Source organism: Anastrepha obliqua, chromosome 3, assembly GCF_027943255.1.
Source record: "Anastrepha obliqua isolate idAnaObli1 chromosome 3, idAnaObli1_1.0, whole genome shotgun sequence".
In the NCBI taxonomy this organism is placed as follows: domain Eukaryota; kingdom Metazoa; phylum Arthropoda; class Insecta; order Diptera; family Tephritidae; genus Anastrepha; species Anastrepha obliqua.
Window position 1 is genome coordinate 127,157,805 of NC_072894.1, and position 20,865 is coordinate 127,178,669.

At 34.3% G+C, this 20,865-nt stretch overlaps 1 protein-coding gene across 2 annotated transcripts in view; it reads right to left on the bottom strand.

The window, feature by feature from the left end:
* LOC129240527 (protein I'm not dead yet) overlaps nt 1-12,070 on the bottom strand; it is a 52,743-nt gene extending 40,673 nt beyond the window's left edge. Inside the window, exons 1-2 of one of the 2 annotated variants that reach the window (XM_054876386.1) lie at nt 11,902-12,070; nt 11,641-11,808 (exon numbers count right to left, since the gene is read on the bottom strand). The gene's annotated coding sequence lies outside the window, so the exon portion shown is untranslated. Of the gene's footprint in view, nt 1-11,640; nt 11,809-11,874 lie in introns of both variants that reach the window. The other variant, XM_054876387.1, reaches the window with a different exon arrangement.
* Nucleotides 12,071-20,865: the final 8,795 nt, after the last annotated feature.

A 20,865-nucleotide genomic window follows, 5' to 3' on the forward strand; every position in this document is an offset into this window, starting at 1 on the left:
TCTTGAACCGTTGGATGGATTTCAATGCAATTTACAGGCAATATAGAAACAAATAAGTAGTTTAAATTAGTATTATGTTAAAAAAAAATTTCGAAATTTTGACCAAAAAAAAGTCAAAAAAATTTTTTGAATCAATTTTTAGTTGATTTGGCCAGTTTTTTAGATTTTCTGTTATACACGTAACGATTCCTTATGATTTAACCTTTATTTTGAAAAAAAAAAAATTTTATGGTGTCTATAATAGTTCTCGAGATATTGCGATTTTAGTGGAAGCGCGCATCGTGAAGTTCGCGGTTACGCAGCGCGGGAGTAGAAAAACGCGCACAGACCTGCAGCAGTCTGCTCCAGTCACTTCATACAGGAACACATAACGCAGCGCGAACTTCACGATGCGCGCTTCCACTAAAATCGCAATATCTCGAGAACTATTATAGACACCATACAATTTTTTTTTTTTCAAAATAAAGGTTAAATCATAAGGAATCGTTACGTGTATAACAGAAAATCTAAAAAACTGGCCAAATCAACTAAAAATTGATTCAAAAAATTTTTTTGACTTTTTTTTGGTCAAAATTTCGAAATTTTTTTTTAACATAATACTAATTTAAACTACTTATTTGTTTCTATATTGCCTGTAAATTGCATTGAAATCCATCCAACGGTTCAAGAAATATTGATTTTTGAAAAAAACACGGTCCCGATTTTCAACATGGCGTAGATGACTCAATTTTGAAAATTTTTCAAAATCCTTTTAGGGTCGAATGTATCTTACCTAGAACTAATATTTCTCAAAGTTTCAAAGAAATCGAAAGACCACTTGCAAATCTCATATTTTCTGACGGAGTCTTACCCATATTCCAAACAAAATAATGAGCTTTCAACTAGAAACATTAAGTGGGGCCATAGAAAGTGAGCTCAAAACACCCAATGTCTAAATGGAGCAAAAGTGGGTCATAGATAGGGCCTTTATTTCTATAAAATATATTCAATATATAAAAAAATAATAATTTAGCAAAGTATTATTAGAAGACTTTTATCTGTTTAACATTAGTAGGTCTTATTTGGCGTGTACATTTTCTTAGGTGGTTGGTAAAATTTGAAAAGAAAATTTTTTTTTATAAGCAGCTCTTTCGTGGCTGAAATAAAATTAGAGGCTTACTATTGCCTGCCGATTTGGGCAAAAAAAAATTCATTATTTTCGGTGGATGGCTGTAGTTGTGATCGATATCTCGTAAGGTATCGATCAAACAATTCAAAGATTATGCAGCTTGCACTTCATACTAAAAAAATCGTTACAGTTTTTGTTTGTTCCACTTAGTTGTGAGTTACAGGGTGTTAACAATGGAAGTCAACAAAGAGAAAATTTGGTACGAGAATGCAAGCCAGGCCGCTGAAATTTTTAATGAAGTTTTTGGTACCGTACTGTACCAGCTAATTACGTGCAATTTTAGTTTCACCGATTCCGTCCAGGCATTTTTGATGTTAAAGAAAATGTCGATAATGTCGGAAATGTCGATAAAAATCACAGAAATAATCGAAGTTGACCGGCATGTTAGTAGTCGTAGCATCGCCCAAGAGCTAACGATGGACCATAAAACAGTTTTAAACCATTTGCGCAAAAATAATTTATTTCTTTTTCTCCATACTAATATGCTTATATTATTATTGTTTAGAAAAAAAAATTGTTCTATAGATTGATGTTTAATGCTCACTGCGGGTTTCGAAGCTGGGTCTTGCCGAATGGTGGTCACGCACAAACCCACTAAGTTATGGCAGCCGCATATACATAAATATTTATTTCACATACACATGCACATGCACTTAGGTTTTATTTTTGTGTCCCATGCACTTGCAATCTGTTTAGTCGCGGCAATGATTTCAAATACATATGTATGTATGTATGTATGTAAATTTAATGCATTCTCTGGGTAAACACCAAAATTGAAAGTTAATTTATTTTTGCAATTTTCCATTCTGGGGTTAGGCTGAAATCGAGAATAATGCATACCAATCGGTGAGGTTATAAAAGTTTGATGTTTTACGACATTAAATGTGATTGACAACGAGGCGAATATGTTGATTGTTCTTTCTCAAATAGAGATAAAAAGTCCATTATTTTATTTTCGTTCATTGGCCGAAAAGAAACAAATATTTGCTCGATTTTAAAGATTAAATATCATCAAAATTTAAACTTGAAGCGTTAACTTTTGAAAATCGCAAAGTGAAAGCACCAACATGCGTCAAGAAAGTTAAACTTTTAATTTTCTTTTCATTCAATTTATTACTGCACAGAGCCATCCCCAAAAACTAGGTGCTTATTAATTGAACGCTTTTCGCTGATCTTCTTATAGTAAATTTTGAAAAAAAAAACTGCAGATAAAGATATTAATTTCACACCATACATACATATGTACATATATATTTATATTTGTGTAATACTACAATAATATTAGTGTGGAGCGCACGAGTAGAATCTTGAGAAGTCTAGCCTGGCCGTTCCCTTGGAATTTATGATTTAAAACGCAACAGATAAACTTGTATTTACTACAATGTTAGGTTTTAGAATTCATAAATCAGTCAACATTCATACATATGTATGTATATGTAAGGAAATGCTCACTTTTACACATACTTGCAAATAATTGAAATAATTTTTAAATGAGTTAAGCTTTTATTTACCATATTTAATGGTTGAGTTTATTTTTATTTTTAATTCGAGTTAGTGATATTAAAATAAACATATAAATTTTTCCTTTTAACCGAAACATCTCAACAATTAATGTATTTAAATAAATTCAACACGTTGTTGCACCGTTATTATCGTCCATTCCCTACGACTATTAAATATCAACTGGCAAAATCAACCTAGAATTTAGTATGTACCCTGTACCTGGGGAACTGACACTGATCGATACACTTTAAGCCAGGCCTACTACTTATCGTAACTAAATATATAATACACATAGCCATGGCATTGATTAAAATATTAACTAATTTCAATGAAAATGAATATAAATAGACTATAAAATACCAGATTTCACCTGAACTGAGACATTTGTAATAAAATACATATGTATGTTTATTTTTGGAGCACGGCCGATTTCGCCTCAATAGCAAAAGTAAATTTCTAACATGAAAAAGTATCCCATAAAAAAACCATCTGGCTTTCGAACGTGGAGATAATACTGTTTAAACAGACAAAGAGGAAAATCCCAACAAAGTTTCTGAAAAAGGTTTTAGTATTATACATTTTTGTAATTTGGCGTGTTTCATGTAATTTGGTGGTGTTCCATGTAACATATTTTGAAAATTTCTGGATTAAAAGTTAATAATAAAGGAATACATAAGTGAAACGAAGAGAGCAATAGAATAATGAGATGATAAAATTATAGAGACTCCGTTTCGTAAGTCCGTCAGGCTGTCAGCCAGTTGAGATTGCGCCGAGCACTAGACCAGAACTTGTTTACATAAATTGTGAAATTATTCAAAAGGAATAATGAGTGAAAACAACGCTCCGACATGTACATATGATCCAGTTTACTATATTATTTACAAGTGCTCATACATCCAATATGAGTCTTAATTTAAAAACGAACTCATTTATTTTCTCTGTATGTGTGTATTTTACTTTGTAATTAAAAGTTAAGCTGCGATTAGTGGGTGCCGTACCTTAGCCATAACCGTAACCATAGCAATCAGTGTTGGCATCACTGTAAACGATTATAGATGTCGCACCATAATGTCGTAACCATAAATTTTAGTTTTCCACCGTAACCGTAAGCAGCTGCGAAATAATTTATATTTGTTTTGTTGTTTACGATAAAAATTTGAATATAAGAAACAAACGACGAAAAATTAATTGACTTAGTGGAAAATTGTCCGCGTTTTTATGAAAAAAAATGCAAATGTTGTAATTAATTATACGTCAATATCAGGCATTTATGGTTATGACATGACTAATCGCCAAATTCTGTAATGTCAGGTTATGGTTGTGGCTATGGCTATGAAGCTTTAGGCCCATACACTTAGCGATATTGGAATTCATTCGCACGAGAATTATTATTTCTATTTTTAAAGTCGCAAAAATTTTAATATATTTATTAGTACATAACTTTAAGGAAAAAAAATGTGTCTTATAAATAGGCCAAAATGTTTAAGAAATACTTTGCAAAATGGGTACATATATGCATTATTATAAATCCATTACCGATTTCGTGAATTTCTACTAAAAAATATTTTTGAACATTTTAAGTATCTTATTAAACAGCCTAATATGAATCTGAAGGAGCTGTACCACCTCTTCAAAAACGAGCACTCTGGTGGAAAATTTACTGAAGTGCTGTCCTCTAGATTCTTACATAACACACGCCAAGGTAAAACAATGAAAGTAAAGACCCCCTAAAACTTATTTATTTCTATAAACTCAAGGTAAATATATTTGAATACAACCAATTGTAAAGTAGCCTGCCTGTGACTCCATCTATAAACTTGCTCCATCAAGAATTATTTTCTCCCAGACAGTTTACTTTGAATAATTACGTATGCACTTAACTCCAAAAACGCTAAAGAAATTAAGACGACGTTTCCTTTAGTTGTTCCATTGTGTGTATTGGGTGTATTGCTTATAATGGGAAACGAAAATGAAAATCTATTTTAAAGAGGTAACCAAATGTATTCCGGTTGCCAATTTTTTGAACATTATATATATATAATTGGCGTGTACACCCTTTTTGGGTGTTTGGCCGAGCTCCTCCTCCTATTTGTGGTGTGCGTCTTGATGTTGTTCCACAAATGGAGGGACCTACAGTTTCAAGCCGACTCCGAACGGTAGATATCTTTTTTATGAGGAGCTTTTTCATGGCAAAAATACACTCGGAGGTTTGCCATTGGCTGCCGAGGGGCGACCGCTATTAGAAAAATGTTTTTCTTAATTTTGCTGTTTTCACCGAGATTCGAACCTACGTTCTCTCTGTGAATTCCGAATGGTAGTCACGCACCAACCCATTCGGCTACGGCAGCCGCCATTGAACATTTTTTGAACATTAATACACATTAAAACGCGTTATTGTATACACATACATACATATATGTAAATATACACATACGTAAATTGCAAAAATATTTGCAATTACTGGTAATCGTTTCAAATCTATACCCAAAATAAACCGCGACCTTTGTGCTTTGAAAAGCTTTAAAAAAAATTTGGCTAAAACTTATTTTTGGAAAGCAAGAAATTTTCAAGTGCAGGTCCGCTAATAAATACATTTGTATGTACATATAAAAAGATTGAAAGCGACAACACGACGTCTGCATATGTCTGTGCTTTTACTGCTATATAATATATGTGTGTGTGAACATGTTCTTATAGAGTTAATATTTTGAGCACGGCATCAAAAACAATCCCTACAACAACACCCCCTATTCCTATTTTATGAGGCTACGATTAATTTTATTCCTCATCTTTTATTTAAGCTGTTACCATAAAAATATTAAATTAATCTACTTCTAGAAATATATTGACGTCTTCATGTTACATCATATTTATGTATCGTTCACTTGCAGCAAGAGTTTCATAATCTCAAAATTTGTATTAGATTAGTATCCAGAAATGACCACGAACAATATTTATTTACAGTAACTGATTAGGCGAAAATGTGTATTTACTTTTACTTAGCGAAGCGTAGTAAATTTAAAACTTTGAATTCTCGAACTTTTTGAGTTATGGCATTCTGACAGGAAGCGAGCGTTATGCGTCGGGTGTTTTTTTCAGCTTTATGAGAACTATCGATATCTATACTTATGGTTTGATAGCTGAAAATTGCAAACTGTGTTGACATTTCTGTGCAGTAAGGTTTGGCAAGTCATCATTTAACACCAAAACAACGTTTCCAAATTGTGGAAACTTACTTTGAGAAAAATAAACCTGTTTGGTTTCTTTTGAAAAGAAGTAAACCTCCAACAAAAATTGATTGCAATGTTCAAGTTATCATTGACCCTATACGGCCAGATTTATTGGAATAAGTAGTCAAAAATTGGTCTGATCAAATGGACCATGTAGCTCGTAGCCGCGGTGGACATATGCCGCATATATGTATGCCATGAAATTATTTACCAGATTATAATAAAAAAATGCATTTCAACAATATTTCTGTTTTATTACAATAAATCATTTTAAGTTCTCAAGCTCTTAAAAACACCCCATTTTTGAGCTATTCGAATATCTATATAATATATATAAAAGAAAGTCATGTTAGTTACACTATTTATAACTCGAAAACGGCTGAACCGATTTGGCTCAAAATTGGTGAAGAGGTAGTTTAGAATCAGGAGACGGACATAGGATACTTTTTATTCCATTCGAATGCGTTTCCGTGGAGCCACTATAAAATGTGGTATAACAAAAACGCATCTGATATGGAATAACAAAACGCAAATGACAGCTAAACGTAATTTTGTCTATGGTTAAGTAGAAAATTTGATAATATAAATTTTGTCAGAAATATATAATCACAGTAAGTTGTATTCTCTTTGAATCATCATTATCAATGCCGCGACCAAGACGATCGAATCTTTCCCGACAAAGCCGTAATGCAAGAAGGATACGAAACATTGCGAATGAAACGATTGAAGAAGGGCAAGGAATTGCCCGTGAAGAGCGCCGAGTTAGTATGGCTCGACTTCGTGCTTCTTAATCACAAGAGCAAAGCGAGGCAGCCCGTGAAACGGCTCGGTTGGTAATGCGAAATCGTCGAACGAATAACAGAGATCAACAAGTATGTAGATCATTTTCGACGCACAAGAAGAGAATTATCAAGTACTGATTTGAATCAAGCAGCGTTTCGATATGATTGCAACACTGATTACTGCTTACATCTTAGCGTTTGCATTGGGCCAATGAACGTTGTTTGCGAGTATTTTGGCGCATTGAAGTTTTCCGGAGAAACGCCCGGATTGTGCTGCCTTAGTGGAGGAGTGAAATTGCCATTATTGACTTTTTTGGAAGCGCAATGATTTTACTGTCTGGCGACTTCCGCCAAACACTGCCAGTAATTCCAACATCAACGGCTGCTGACGAAATAAACGCTTGCCTCAAATCATCGAATCTATGGCGCTATGTGAAGAAACTTCAGCTGACAACAAACATGAGAATTGCATTACTTAATGATACATCTACTGAAGATTTCTCTGAGCAATTATCGAGTACCTGTCGACGAATCGAGCAGATTGATTTCATTTCCTCAGAATTTCTGTAACTTTGTCTCATCGAAAGACGAACTTATCAATAAAGTATTCCCAAACATCATTAATAACTACAAAAATAAGCAATTTTAGCGGCTAAAAATAAAGATGTGGATGATCTAAACTACATAATTCAAAATGATATCATTGGAACAATGCATTCATTCAAATCCATTGACTGTGTAACAAATGAAGATGAAGCCACCAACTATCCAATTGAATTTATAAACTCCTTGGATTTGCCTGGCTTACCACCGCACAATTTACGCCTAAAAGTTGGCTCCATAGTAATCATGCTTCGAAACATAAGCCCACCAAAACTTTACGTTTGGTGGTAAATAAATTGATGAACAATGTGATTTACGCAACGATACTCAAAGGAAAATTCGAAGGTGAAGAATTCTCACTCCGAGGATCCCGATGATCCCAACCGATCTTCCGTTTGAGTTTAAAAGACTTCAATTTCCGATCCCTCTTGCATTCGCCATGAACATTAACAAATCACAAGGCCAATCCTTGAAAGTTTGTGGTCTGAATCTAGAAAATCAATGTTTCTCACATGGTCAATTATATGTGGCATGTTCACGGCTCTGAGAACCATCTGCGTTGTTTGTTCTTGCACCTCATAATAAAACAAAAAATGTCGTGTATCACAAGGTGCTTAACTGAAGAGTGCAATCTATTAAAGCTTCATTGAAATACTTGATTAATAAAAAAATTAACTTAATAAAATCAAAAATCTCCTTTTTTTTTGCCTCTATTGCGGAACAAAGTTCGCCGCGTCAGCTAGTTATGTATGTATAATTATGTATACAAGAACATATAACGTAAGACATACCACAAACAACTCTGCCTTTTCAACTATAAAGGCAAAAACACGAACGCCACTAAGAGCTGCTATCGCTACTATGTCCAAAAAAATCAATTCGACGTTGACAGAGCACTAAATGACGTAGATAAGTCATGAATGTCGTGTTATCTATACTTAAAAAAAAATGTGGGCAATACCTGAAAATATTATGCAAAAGATTATGATAATGGGAGTGTGACTAAATATTATATACTAAGACAATTTTTAAAACCTTAATTTGTCTGGTTGCCTGTTAACAACCAAAACGCGTAAACCACCAAAAATTCTAGTCAGTAGTATTCTAATTAAATAATTGTAGGTGCCTCAGTTATTTCTCGTATTCAGTTTATTCCCATTTTATCATTGCAAATAGTTTTCACTGTAAACTTGAATGAGCTCTTAAGTTGAGCACCTTTGAGTGATTGCTTCCTCCCTTCAGTTCGCCCCCTAGTTGGTAACCAGAAGTTAAAGTACCCAAATGGTGTGATCTTTCTGCATTTAAGTATGACCAATGTAAAAAAATGACGATCGAGTAATCTACACCAACTTTCGGGGAATTGTATTCTTAGTATTGCATATACGGTCTTGTGAAGGTTTTGTGTAAAAACTCAAAGCTGACCTTTGATTAACTAGCTGGAGCATGTAGCTTATGTAGCTTTATCTTCTTCTTAATTGGCGCGATAACCGCTTACGCGATTTTGGACGAGTTTAACAAAGCGCGCCAGTCGTTTCTTTCTCGTGCTAACCGGCGCCAATTGGACACTAAGTGAAGCCAGGTCCTTGTCCACCTGATCTTTCCAACGCAAAGGAGGCCTTCCTCTTCCTCTGCTACCACCAGCTGGTACCGCATCGAATATTATCAGAGCCGGAGCGTTTGTATCCATTCGGACGACATGACCCAACCAACGTAGCCGCTAGATCTTTATTCGCTGCGTTATGTCTATGGCGTCCATCGCCTGCGATATTCGCCGTTGCCAACGTGCAAAGGTCCAAAAATCTTCCGCAGAATTTTTCTCTCAAACACTCGAAGCGTCGCTTCATCGCATGTTGTCATCGTTCACGTTTCTGCGCCATACGTTAGGACGGGCATGATGAGAGCCGTGTAGAGTTAGCTTTATGTAGCTTTAGGCTTGCTAAATCTATCATTGACCAGATAATCACGGCTTTATGAATCATGGAAAATACCCACGAAAAAATAAGCATAAAACATTATTTGCTATTGTAATTTCATAGTTTTTTGAAATAAAACTCTAGGAATGATCTCTCTGAACGGATTGAACCCAATTGAGATGTTCTTTTGACGAACAACAACTTCTTATATGAGTAAACATTTCATTGCATACGCCTTATAGAATAATAATGAGAGAGCCCATGAAGTGATCGAAGAAAGATTCTGTGGAAATTTTATAGGCCTTTGCGTGTTGGACGACTTTAGTGGACGATGGAATGGTGCGTATGAGCTTTACTGTGGAGTGGACCTAGTGGAACGACTTCACGGTCCAAGTCATGGTGTACGAATGGATACAAGCGCTCCAGCTCTGATAGTATTCGATGTGGTGCCTACTAGTTGGGAAGCCCGAATGAATGAAGAGACGACTGACACGCTTAACCAAAATCATTTAGACGTTTTTCTCATTTTAATAATTTGTATGAAACTTTTCTATCATTGTTTGATTGATTTTTTTAAGTTTGTCAAAGATTTTTTCGACAACACGATCAACTAATTAACAATTATTTCTCAAAATATTCGAAAAGTAACAATAGTTTTTGGATCGATTTTTATATTTGCGTTGATTGAATTTGATTTTTACACTTTTGATGGTGTTTTTTGTATGAAATTTTTCCCTACTAAACGTAACAAAAAATAATTACATGAAATGTTTCCTTACTAAAGTAACAAAAAATAATTACATACATATATCGTCCCCTTAGTATAACAATAGCCTATGTATGTGCTCATACGCTATTATTTTTTTATTGAATTTTTGGATTCTCCATCGTCGATTTTATATGTGGTCAAAATTTTGTGAAATTCTAGTTCCACAAAGTGGGTCAAAACGTCAGTCAAAAAATAATAAATATTTACAGACATAACGAGATTTGAGTGAGAGCTACTTTCGACAAAAAGTTTGAAATTCATTTTCTCAAAACATCAAAAAATTTATAGGCTATTTTAATACTAAGGGAACGATATAATGTTTATTTATACATATGTATGTATATATTATTATTTTCAAGAAAAAGTTAGCCATAAAGGATTTGTTGTTGTTGTTGGTGCTGTGTGATTTTCATTTGGACTCACTGTATTTTCAAAGTGCATAGTACAAATGCATAATCGAGTTAAGGACCCACTGAATGAATATTTGACGTACTTACACTTTGTACATACATATGTATGTACATATGTATATACACATATGTGCGCAAGTATATGTGCATACGTAAAAATATATGCTAATATAAAGAAAAAACAGTAAAGAAAATAGTGGCACAATTACATATGTATGTATATACATTATTTTTTTATATAGAATTAAAAAATATTTAATTGAATTAACATGAAAAACCCTATTAAAGTAAATTCAATGAACAATCGCATAGATTTCTCTGGATTTGTTGAATCGCTCTCACGTCACAAGTAAATGGGTGCCAGATTGTAAACAAAGAATAGATACATACATATGTATGTATATTCGTATGCATGTATGTACCTACATTCGGTGGACTTATACATGCATATATATTAGTATGTATTATATGGGAGAGGAGTCGTAGAGAGTGACCAGTCTCACCATAATAACAATAAATCCTGGGACAGAAATAAAGCAACAAATACTTTGATCTAAACCACAAGCATTTTTGATAAGAATTTTCTTAAGAATATTGAACAACTAAACAGAGTGTCCGATCCAACGCATACATATACACGTGCATGTGCTTAAACATTCTTATATTTTCAGTAAATATATACAAATACATATAAGCTTCAACGTATAAATATTTTCCCCAGTCCAGACATAGCTAGAGCATAATACTGGGAAAAGATATATGTACATACATAGATACATACATATGCATGTGTGCATATGCGAACTTATGCGCGTGTACGTTCATCTAATGTATCTTTGTATACATGTAAATTAACTAGAGATCGGTAGTGATAATGAATTATAAGTTCATCATATATGTATGTATGTACCTATTGTGCATATCCACATGTGTTTACATGTGTGCATACACGTGCACATTTCTCATTCATTCTATGCTAAATAAAAGAGACCAAAAACTAACGCCGCATTCTGTTCCGAGAATATAATTATAATTAAGTTTATTAAAATGAAAAAGAAATAATTCATTGAAAATTCGCTCTAAAATTCTATCTGGTTAGCAAAGTCCACATGTTCATACATACATATGTACACACATTACTTCATAGCTGATAGCTAACAGCTTTCTTATGCACTCATCACGAATATACCAACTCAAAGAACAAATTTTGTAGACCAACTGTAGTCAACTCCTAGGGACTTGTTTGCAAATATTTTACTCACCCGGCACTGCACACTTTTTCACAAATGGCGCCACACTTTTTCAAAACTTTTTTACTTTAGATTGTCGTCGGATGGCAGGTAATGTAAAGTTATTAAATTTTGTTGGGAATTATAAAAAATGGCTTCATCGAATGCGCCAAAATCAAATGTAACCAAGATAAGAAAAGGCTGTGCAAAGAAACGCGAATAGTATATAAGAATTGTATATATGTACTTATATACAAGTATACACACATATGTATTTATAATAAGTATACACACAAATGGTAGGAAATATTTGAGATCGTGGAAAGTAATGTACTAAAGTCAAACAAGCCCGCCGTGATAAATACAATACGCGGTTGTGAGAACTGAATGTCGGCGGTGTTAGCGTTTCCTACGCCAATATCGACCAATGTTATGACGATGATAGCTAGCGAATTACTAACTGGTAGCGCTGGTGTAACCAACAGTGAAGGTATGCGATTAAGGCGGCATTTGCCATCAGCTGTCATTGCCACTGTTTCGAGAGCGCGTGAGAGTTTATAAATACAAGAGAGCTGTCAAAGAAACAAAAACTTTTATTCGAGTCACATTGATAATGTTATAATTTTGTTTATTTTTACAAAAGAATCTACATGTACGCATATATACGTATTAGGGCGGGTCGATTTAAAAATCGCTCATTGCTCTGTGAAAATCGTATTCTAGGGATCAAAATAAGAAACTTTGCCGAAGGAACCATACCTCTGAAACGAATTCTGATGTCCCCAAATTTGGGTCGAACGAAAAATCCCACTTTGACCCATTTAGAGTGCTCCAATCGAGTCCAAATGTATGACCGACCCCCACTAACTTTGGACGGCCGATCCACCCATGCCAGTGGCACACCCCCTGGAACTCCCCTGGGGGGTTCCCCATACAATCATTTCAAAATATCACCATTTTTGGCCTTTACATGAGAAAAGAAACTAAAAAGTTCGACCCAAATTGAGGGACATCAGAATTCGTTTTAGAGGTATGGTTCTTCGGCAAAGTTTCTTATTTTGATCCCTAGAATATGATTTTCACAGAGCAATGGGTGATTTTTTTGCCTCTCCACAAATCGACCCGGCCTAATACGTATGTTTGCGAAAAGCACACATGGAGGGTCTGCGGCTTGTATATATGTAGCGTACTACGAGTATGTATGAATAAATACATACATACGTACTTATAGATGTAGATACAGGCATGTGCACGTAAGCAATTGCGATTAATATATGTAGCTACTGCCGTAATGCGTACTACGTATGCATTACGCACGCAAATTTATAAATATGTGATATTTGTGTTACTCAGCTGGAAAGTCTGAACAAGTGAAACAAATTTCTATTTCAAAACTGAGATCTGTTTTGCTAACTGAGAACAGAAGAGTACGGCATCTTGTCAAATAAAACAATGCAATATTTGATCTCTCAGTTTTTTTACTACTATCACTCGAAAAATTTAGAAAAAGTACCAGCAACTGTATTTTATATATTTTATATATAATTTAAAATTCATAGGCTCTCACTAGCATTTGTTTAAAATCAGTCATTTGGTTTCATAGTTGGCATTGTTGTAGGTGTTAGTGCTAGTTGCCAACTAAACCAAACTTCGTTTGCATAGGTGATGTACATATATATGTGTACACTTTGTTCTGTACTCGTTGGACAACAAAAGATCTAATTTAAGGGGTCCCGGTGCTCTAGCGCTCGAAAATTTAGGGTATGTTCAGGATTTGTTTTTTTTGTGCAATAAAAAAAGAAAAAGGATATTTAAAGTTTTTAGGCTTTTGATTTAACTTCTTTTGATACAAAAATGAAAAACAGGCCCTAATTTTAAAAATGGCCCTGAAGTTGACACTCCCGAAAAATTGGACCTGGGCGGTGTTATCCATTTTGGTTCTTCTAATTGACTGAAACACAAAAAAATTGACAAAATGACGGAGTTTTGAATTTGACACTCTAAGAATCGGTTTTTTTCAGTTTCTTAATCAAAAAATACGAAATAATTGAAATAATAGTATGATTCTAGTACGGGCGATATCCATTGATGTTGTGCACAACATATTAAAATTTCGGACGATTCGGTTGAATAACTTTTTTTTTTTGACAACACCAGGCCGAACAAAAGTCGTTTCGAGATAAATGAGTTTAAAGTTTGAGGTACAGGAGCGCGCGAACCGCTCTCTACCTAGTTAATGAGCTGTAGAAGCTATAATATTGGGAATTTCCGCATGAAGATTTCACAGATTTTTAAGATACTATACCTTCGAAATATCGAAAAACCAAAAATCGATTTTTGGAAATTTCTAGACCACCGGGTCCCCTTAAGGAAAAATTTGCAATTATCGGTCCAGCAGTACCGTCAATCGAAGATAATTTTAACGGCAGTGGTACTTTGTTTTTTTTTTGTTCTAATTAAAACTTATCATAAAAACGATCTGTCAGTCGGCGGCGCCATATATGCAAATGCGTTGCTCTATTTGCAGGTCAACATCAAAACTCACACCATAAATTGAAAGAGAAGCTCAGCTTAAACACATGATAATTTGGCGGTTGTTTATTTAATTTATTTGACTCGGCTTTAAAATAGTGAATATTTCGACTAAGTCAAATCACTTTTCTTAACTGAGGTGATGATTTTATTGCTCGCTTATACTGTCATGTTGAAATGTGCTCTCTGAGATTTGGAATTGAAGTTGAGTGGCGCATTTTGTGGCTGTTGTTGGTAGTCACCAGGTGCTAGATGCTCAACTCAGGCTATTGCGGATCATGGCTGCAAAGAGGTAATGCCACTGCAGGTCGCCTCCTAAAAATATACTTATATATAAATAAATAATTGCCGCGTACACTTCTGTTATTATTTGGACGAGCTGTTCCTCCTATTTGTGGCATTCGTCTTGATGTTGTTCCATAATAGGGGGACCTGCAGTTTTAAGCTGACTTCGAATGGCAATGGTTTTTTATGAGGAACGTTTTCCTACCAAAAATGACATTGCCTGTCGGGGGGCGACCGCTATTAGAAAAAACTTTTTATATCTCACTCCTGAATGCTAGTCCCCCATCAATTCATTCGAATACGGCAGGCGGCCGCATAAATTATATGCCAACAAAAAAATACAAAAATACAGAACCAAGCTCAGTGATCTCAGAACCAGTGAAAGATTCTTTACAACAATTGTTAAAAAAAAAAAATATATTATATTATATATAAGGCACCGATTAGAAATGAGTCCATATGAATAGTACGCCTAATTCGTATAGTTGAACCGAGCAATTATTTTACTATAATACCAACAGAGTTCGAAAGTTCGTTATATTTTTGCGACCACTGTAATATCACAAAGGACAAGTTAGGGAAGATATTCATAAATATAGTGTGGTAGCTGGATGGGAGGATTAAATATTATATTGCGTGTCTATCTCCAATTAGAACATCTCATAATAAATTAGTATTAGAATTAGATCAGACCATTAGCTTAAATCTGAAACTGAAGTCGTGAGATTTCAGTTAAAATAATTTCAAAGAATTGCGATTATCTATCAAAATCACAAAAAAAATTAGATAACATCAATTAACGGTATCTCATGAGATGACAATATGCATTTTATTTTACATAGAAAACTTTTGAAGCCTATATTTTGGTATTTTGGTTGTGACACTGAGGCATATCTTGTTGTTGATTGATGTTTGAAGCCGAAAAGAGTATATTTAATTCTCCCATCCAGCTACCACACTATATTTATGAAGTGGTCGCAAAAATATAACGAACTTTCGAACTCTGTTGGTATTACAGTAAAATTATTGCTCGGTTCAACTTTACGAATTAGGCGTACTATTCATATGGACTAATTTCTAATCGGTGCCTTGTATATATATACCTATATTTTTTTAACAATTATTGTAAAGAATCTTTCACTGGTTCTGAGATCACTGAGCTTGGTTATGTATTTTTGTATTTTTTTGTTAGCATATTGCTCAATGGGTACAAGAGTGTCACAGCCAAAATACCAAAATATAGGCTTCAAAAGTTGTATATGTAAAATGTCTCCGAATTTCTTGGATCAATATTTTATATTTGCTAATTAGGTGATCAATACAATTATTTACATTTTTTGAAAAGGAATAAGGAACACAGACCGAAATAATCCAAGTCAAGTTTTCTAGTAGAAAGCTCTGAAGTCCTAGTCCTTAAAACAAGTACAGTGATCGCTCAGAGTTTTTAAGTTGGGAAATCCTAATTATTCAGAAAACTTAAACTTCCTTCCATGCAACTTCCTAAAATCTTAAGATTCTACTTAAGTTTTCTGAATAGTTTTTATTTTAACTTTGTTTTCAATCGCAGTATCGATAGACAATAGGCCGTATAGTTGATAATTTTTTGGCAACGCTGGAATAGAGCTCTCTTAAATGACATATGTTTGGGCCTCTTCTTAGCAGGTGGCGAATAGATGAAGCAAATGAACATACCTATGTCGGCTGCGCGAGAAGAGAGCTGCCTTAAATTACATGTGCTGGTAAGGCAGTGTGGCCAAATGAGCTATAGCCATACTCGCTAGCGGCGAATGTTACTCGATAACTTTGTTGTTGCTTTCCCATGCAAATTTTTCGTCAAGTTGATCGAGCATAGAGATAGCGAGCGGGCAAATGGCGAATAGAAGAGGCTTTATCTTACAAAAAGGAAAATATTAATATATATGTATGTGGACTCGCCTCCACCTTCGATAAAATATCGTGAAGAAGTAAAGGGTAAAAACATCGAATCAAACGATTTCGTTATGTATGGTAATATTATGGCGATGATCTCATTTATGTACATATACAAGTACATTCCCACTTACACTTTTTTTAGTAGTAATTGTGTAATTGGAAAGAAAAAAAATGTTGACAATACATAAACTCACTGAAAAAACTCCAAATCGACAAAAAATTATATGAAATCAAAGAGAAAACTTTGACCAAAACTATTCCTCCACACTATAATTATTTTTTTAGGTATGTCGTAAATCTAGTACGAGTACTAGTCCCAAGTCGCAAACTTGGAAAATGAAATTCATTTATTTTTATATTTTATATATTTCCTCGGAGAAAGCTAGAGAAAAATTTTTAGTTTTAATTTTAGTTTTAATCTAAAAACTGATTACAAAAAACTACAAAATTCAACTGTTGGCGAAAAATTTACTAAGATAAGTTCCTTCAGTTGTCGGGCCTAGGTTACCAGAACCACCCATATTTATATACAGAAACTACCCGCAATTATTTCTTCTCTTTACACTTTCAATTGTAGCAACAAATATGTACATATGTATGTATTGTTCTGCCTGTAATTTCTAAATATATATGTATATTTACATCACCATATTCTACTATTTTTGTGAATCAGGTTGATTATGCAACCCTGAGGTGATTATGAAACCTGAGTTTAACATTGACGCACTAATATATACAAACATATGCATGTACATACATAACGCACGATTCCAGTAAAGCTGCTAGAGATCACGTGCTCAGATTCTCAACTTTACCTGCATTAATGTGAAATGCTTCAGAAATATACTTACATACATATGTATATGTACATAGTTTCGCACACATATGATAGAAATAAATAGGCAACTTTTTACATACGCACCTTTATACCTGTATGGGCATATATGTATATGTAAATGACAAGTTTTTCCAAACTCACGAAAAAGTAAGTTGCGCGTAGCAGTGGATTCGTCAAATTCAATTTAAATTATGTACAAAATATTTAAAAAAATTAAACGTTTATAAAATAAGTTTAAGCTGTAACAAAAAAAGTTTTTGAGTTTTAAATGCAATTTTTTTCTCATAAATATGTACATACATACATACGTATCAGGACACTGACTTGCATTCAAAATGAAACTTTGAAATGGAACATGACTTCGAATGGGATCTAAAAACGTTTGCATATACTATATATAGGGTCATTCAATAGGTGCGCTTCAACTTTTTTCCGATAGGGAGGGCGAACAACGCAATATTTTTTATTTTTCGCTTGTCATTTGTAAACTTCATTAGTATACATTTCATCATGGAACGCTACACACTTGAGCAACGATTGCAAATCGTGCAAATTTTTAATGAAAATAATCGTTCTGTTGCTGTTGCGAAATTGCTGGAATTTCGGCCGATTTATGCAAAAGAGTGGTCGAAAATGGGGTTCAACGATTGGACTTCGTAAAACGTGCACGCGGTGGTCATGCAAAAGAAATCGAATTTCATACTCAAATATATATGTTCAAACTCGATAATAAAAAAAAAATTAGTTAAAAAAGTCAAACCGTTTGTGTTTTATTCAAAAAAGTTCAAAAGTTGAAGCGCTCTTACTGAAAAACCCTATACTATATATGTACATATGTATATATTGTAAGTTCATTATCAAAACTTGCTATGCAGGCAGTCTGAAGCGACGAAATCCAGAGCCGCACTACTTGAACGAATGGAAAGGCCCTGTTTCCATGTCGCACTTTCTCTGCTCGTAATCCCGCTTCATTTCAGTTTTATGCACAAAAATGAGTTATTGAAATCTAGATTGCGTTTACTTGGAAAGCACGAGTTTCCGATCTGCACTTGTGCTGGGTCTTGTGATGGGCAGGCAAGCTGAAAGGACGAGTTCAAAGTCGCAATGCTTGATCGGATACAATCTCGCATATCCGCTTCAGGTCGTGTTCGAACGGAGAGCATAGGTTTCCGATCCGTCCTTGTTCTTGAGATAGTGTTGTGCAAGGGACGAGTTCCGTTCTGCCTGACCGGATGGAAAATACTTGTTCCTGTACCGATCCTCTCTATCTTTTTAATATGCAGTGCTCTTCAATGGTTGGTTAGTAGTCTCTTAAATATAACAATCATAAAACATCTTTTCACTTTTTAACCCTTCGATATTTTCTATGTTTTTATTTATTTCCATAACACTGCCCACAATCTCCCCGCTATTCAGAAATGGTCCGCCATTAACTAGCACAAGTATTATTTTTTTCTTTTGTTTCATCCGTATTATCGATCACGTTTTTCAAATATTTTCAATGATTTATGTACATTTTATGTTCCATGTATTTAATTTTTTTTAATTTAAATAATCCTATACCTTTTTTTGTGTGCAGTTTTTGTGGAATTTTGTACAATTTAGATATACCAATTTACTAAAAACTAATATACATTTTTGGTTGGCATTTTGAACAAACGCAAGAAGAGGTTGCAAAAACTTTGGGAGTTGATCAATCAACCATTTCCAAACGTTTAAAAGCCATGGGAATGATCCGAAATTCAAATTTCGAAAAAAACCGCACGAACTTATTCCTAGACCTATTAATTAATTCGCTCTTATTGGAAAACTTCACGTGACTTCTCCATGTATCCGGTGGTTAGGTCTTTCGTGAGTTAAATATCATGAAGCAGAGAAGATGTTTTCTTTAGAGGCGAAGACATTTAATTAGACTCACGCCGAAGTACATTTGCAAATTGTTCAAATTTATTTTGAAAAACATAATTCGATTCGAGAAACTTCTTCTACTTTACATGCATTTCATAGTGTTCATATAGTGTTCATAATCGTCCATCAGAGAGATAGATTCGAGAAATTATAGATAATTTCACAATACGCAAACTCACAATGGCAATAGGCATTCCCACAAAACAAGTGATTGATGATGTACAGAGTAGTGTTAATGATGATGAAATGTGTCAATTCGTCATTCTACTGAACAATTAAAAAATTAAACTTGTAAAGCAATTGAAATCATACGATCATCATTCGCGCAGTACATTTGGTGAATGGGCTGAAGTAAGCAATTGAGCACTTGGAAGCCAACATTCTGATTTACTGAAAACTGGATCTTATACCTTCCTTATACACCTGTATCTTATACCTTACTCTCATCTTATGCTTCGGATCTTCTTCCTCTTTGCATATTCGTGATATGTACATACATATGTATGTATGTAGCAGTCAGTTTGTAGCGCAATGACGCTGCAATGGTACATCGTCCGTGGGGATGCCTGTACGTCATTGACCGTCTACTTTAGATCGCGTAATTTAAAGCATTGAATAAAAAATGATTTTTAAATGTGGAACAACCACTGTAGAGGGAATACCAGTTTTTACAGAAATAAATACACAAAATATTGGTTTGGAGAAAGTCGTTGAACTTGATTTTGTTTTTTCTCCCAAATAAATCACATTCAACGAAAAGCGGAGACTTAAGATAAGATATGTGGAGTTGAAAAGTTTTAAACGAGTATTTATTTCCGTAAATGTATAAACCAATATATACGTAAATACATATATGATGAAAAATATGAACTCAATTAATTTCACCAGAATTTGCCTTTCATACTGAGAGAGATATGACGACTACTATGGTATATTACATGTATGTATACGTATGTATTAGGCCGGGTCGATTTGTGGGGAGGCAAAAAAATCGCCCATTGCTCTGTGAAAATCATATTCTAGGGATCAAAATAAGAAACTTTGCCGAAGGAACCATACCTCTAAAAGGAATTCTGATGTCCCCCAATTTGGGTCGAACTTTTTAGTTTCTTTTCTCATTTAAAGGCCAAAAATGGTGATATTTTGAAATGATTGTATGGGGAACCCCCCAGGGGAGTTCCAGGGGGTGTGCCACTGGCATGGGTGGATCGACCGTCTAAAGTTAGTGGGGGGTCGGTTATACATTTGGACTCGATTGGAGCACTCTAAATGGGTCAAAGTGGGATTTTTCGTTCGACCCAAATTGGGGGGCATCAGAATTCGTTTTAGAGGTATAGTTCCTTCGGCAAAGTTTCTTATTTTGATCCCTAGAATACGATTTTCACAGAGCAATGAGCGATTTTTAAATCGACCCGCCCTAGTAGGTACATATGTATGTATATATTAGAATGACCAAAAAAAAAATGTTTCTTTATTGATGCTACACCCTAATTTGTTCTATGGCCAAAAAAATTAGACACCTGTATTTGTATTTTGAAAATTATCATTGAACTCACATGGAAAAAAATCTCTTATACGTCAGTTTGGTAGAAAATGTTTACAGGTCGGTATTATTTAACCCCTTCTTTTAATTTCTTTTGACAAGCACCCAAAAAATGATACAAAAAGTAAAAAACGAGATTGATATTTTTTTCTTTGTAATTTTTTAAATGTTTTGTTCTAAATATTGGAGGGTCCCAATAAAAATAGCTAAATTTTCTTTT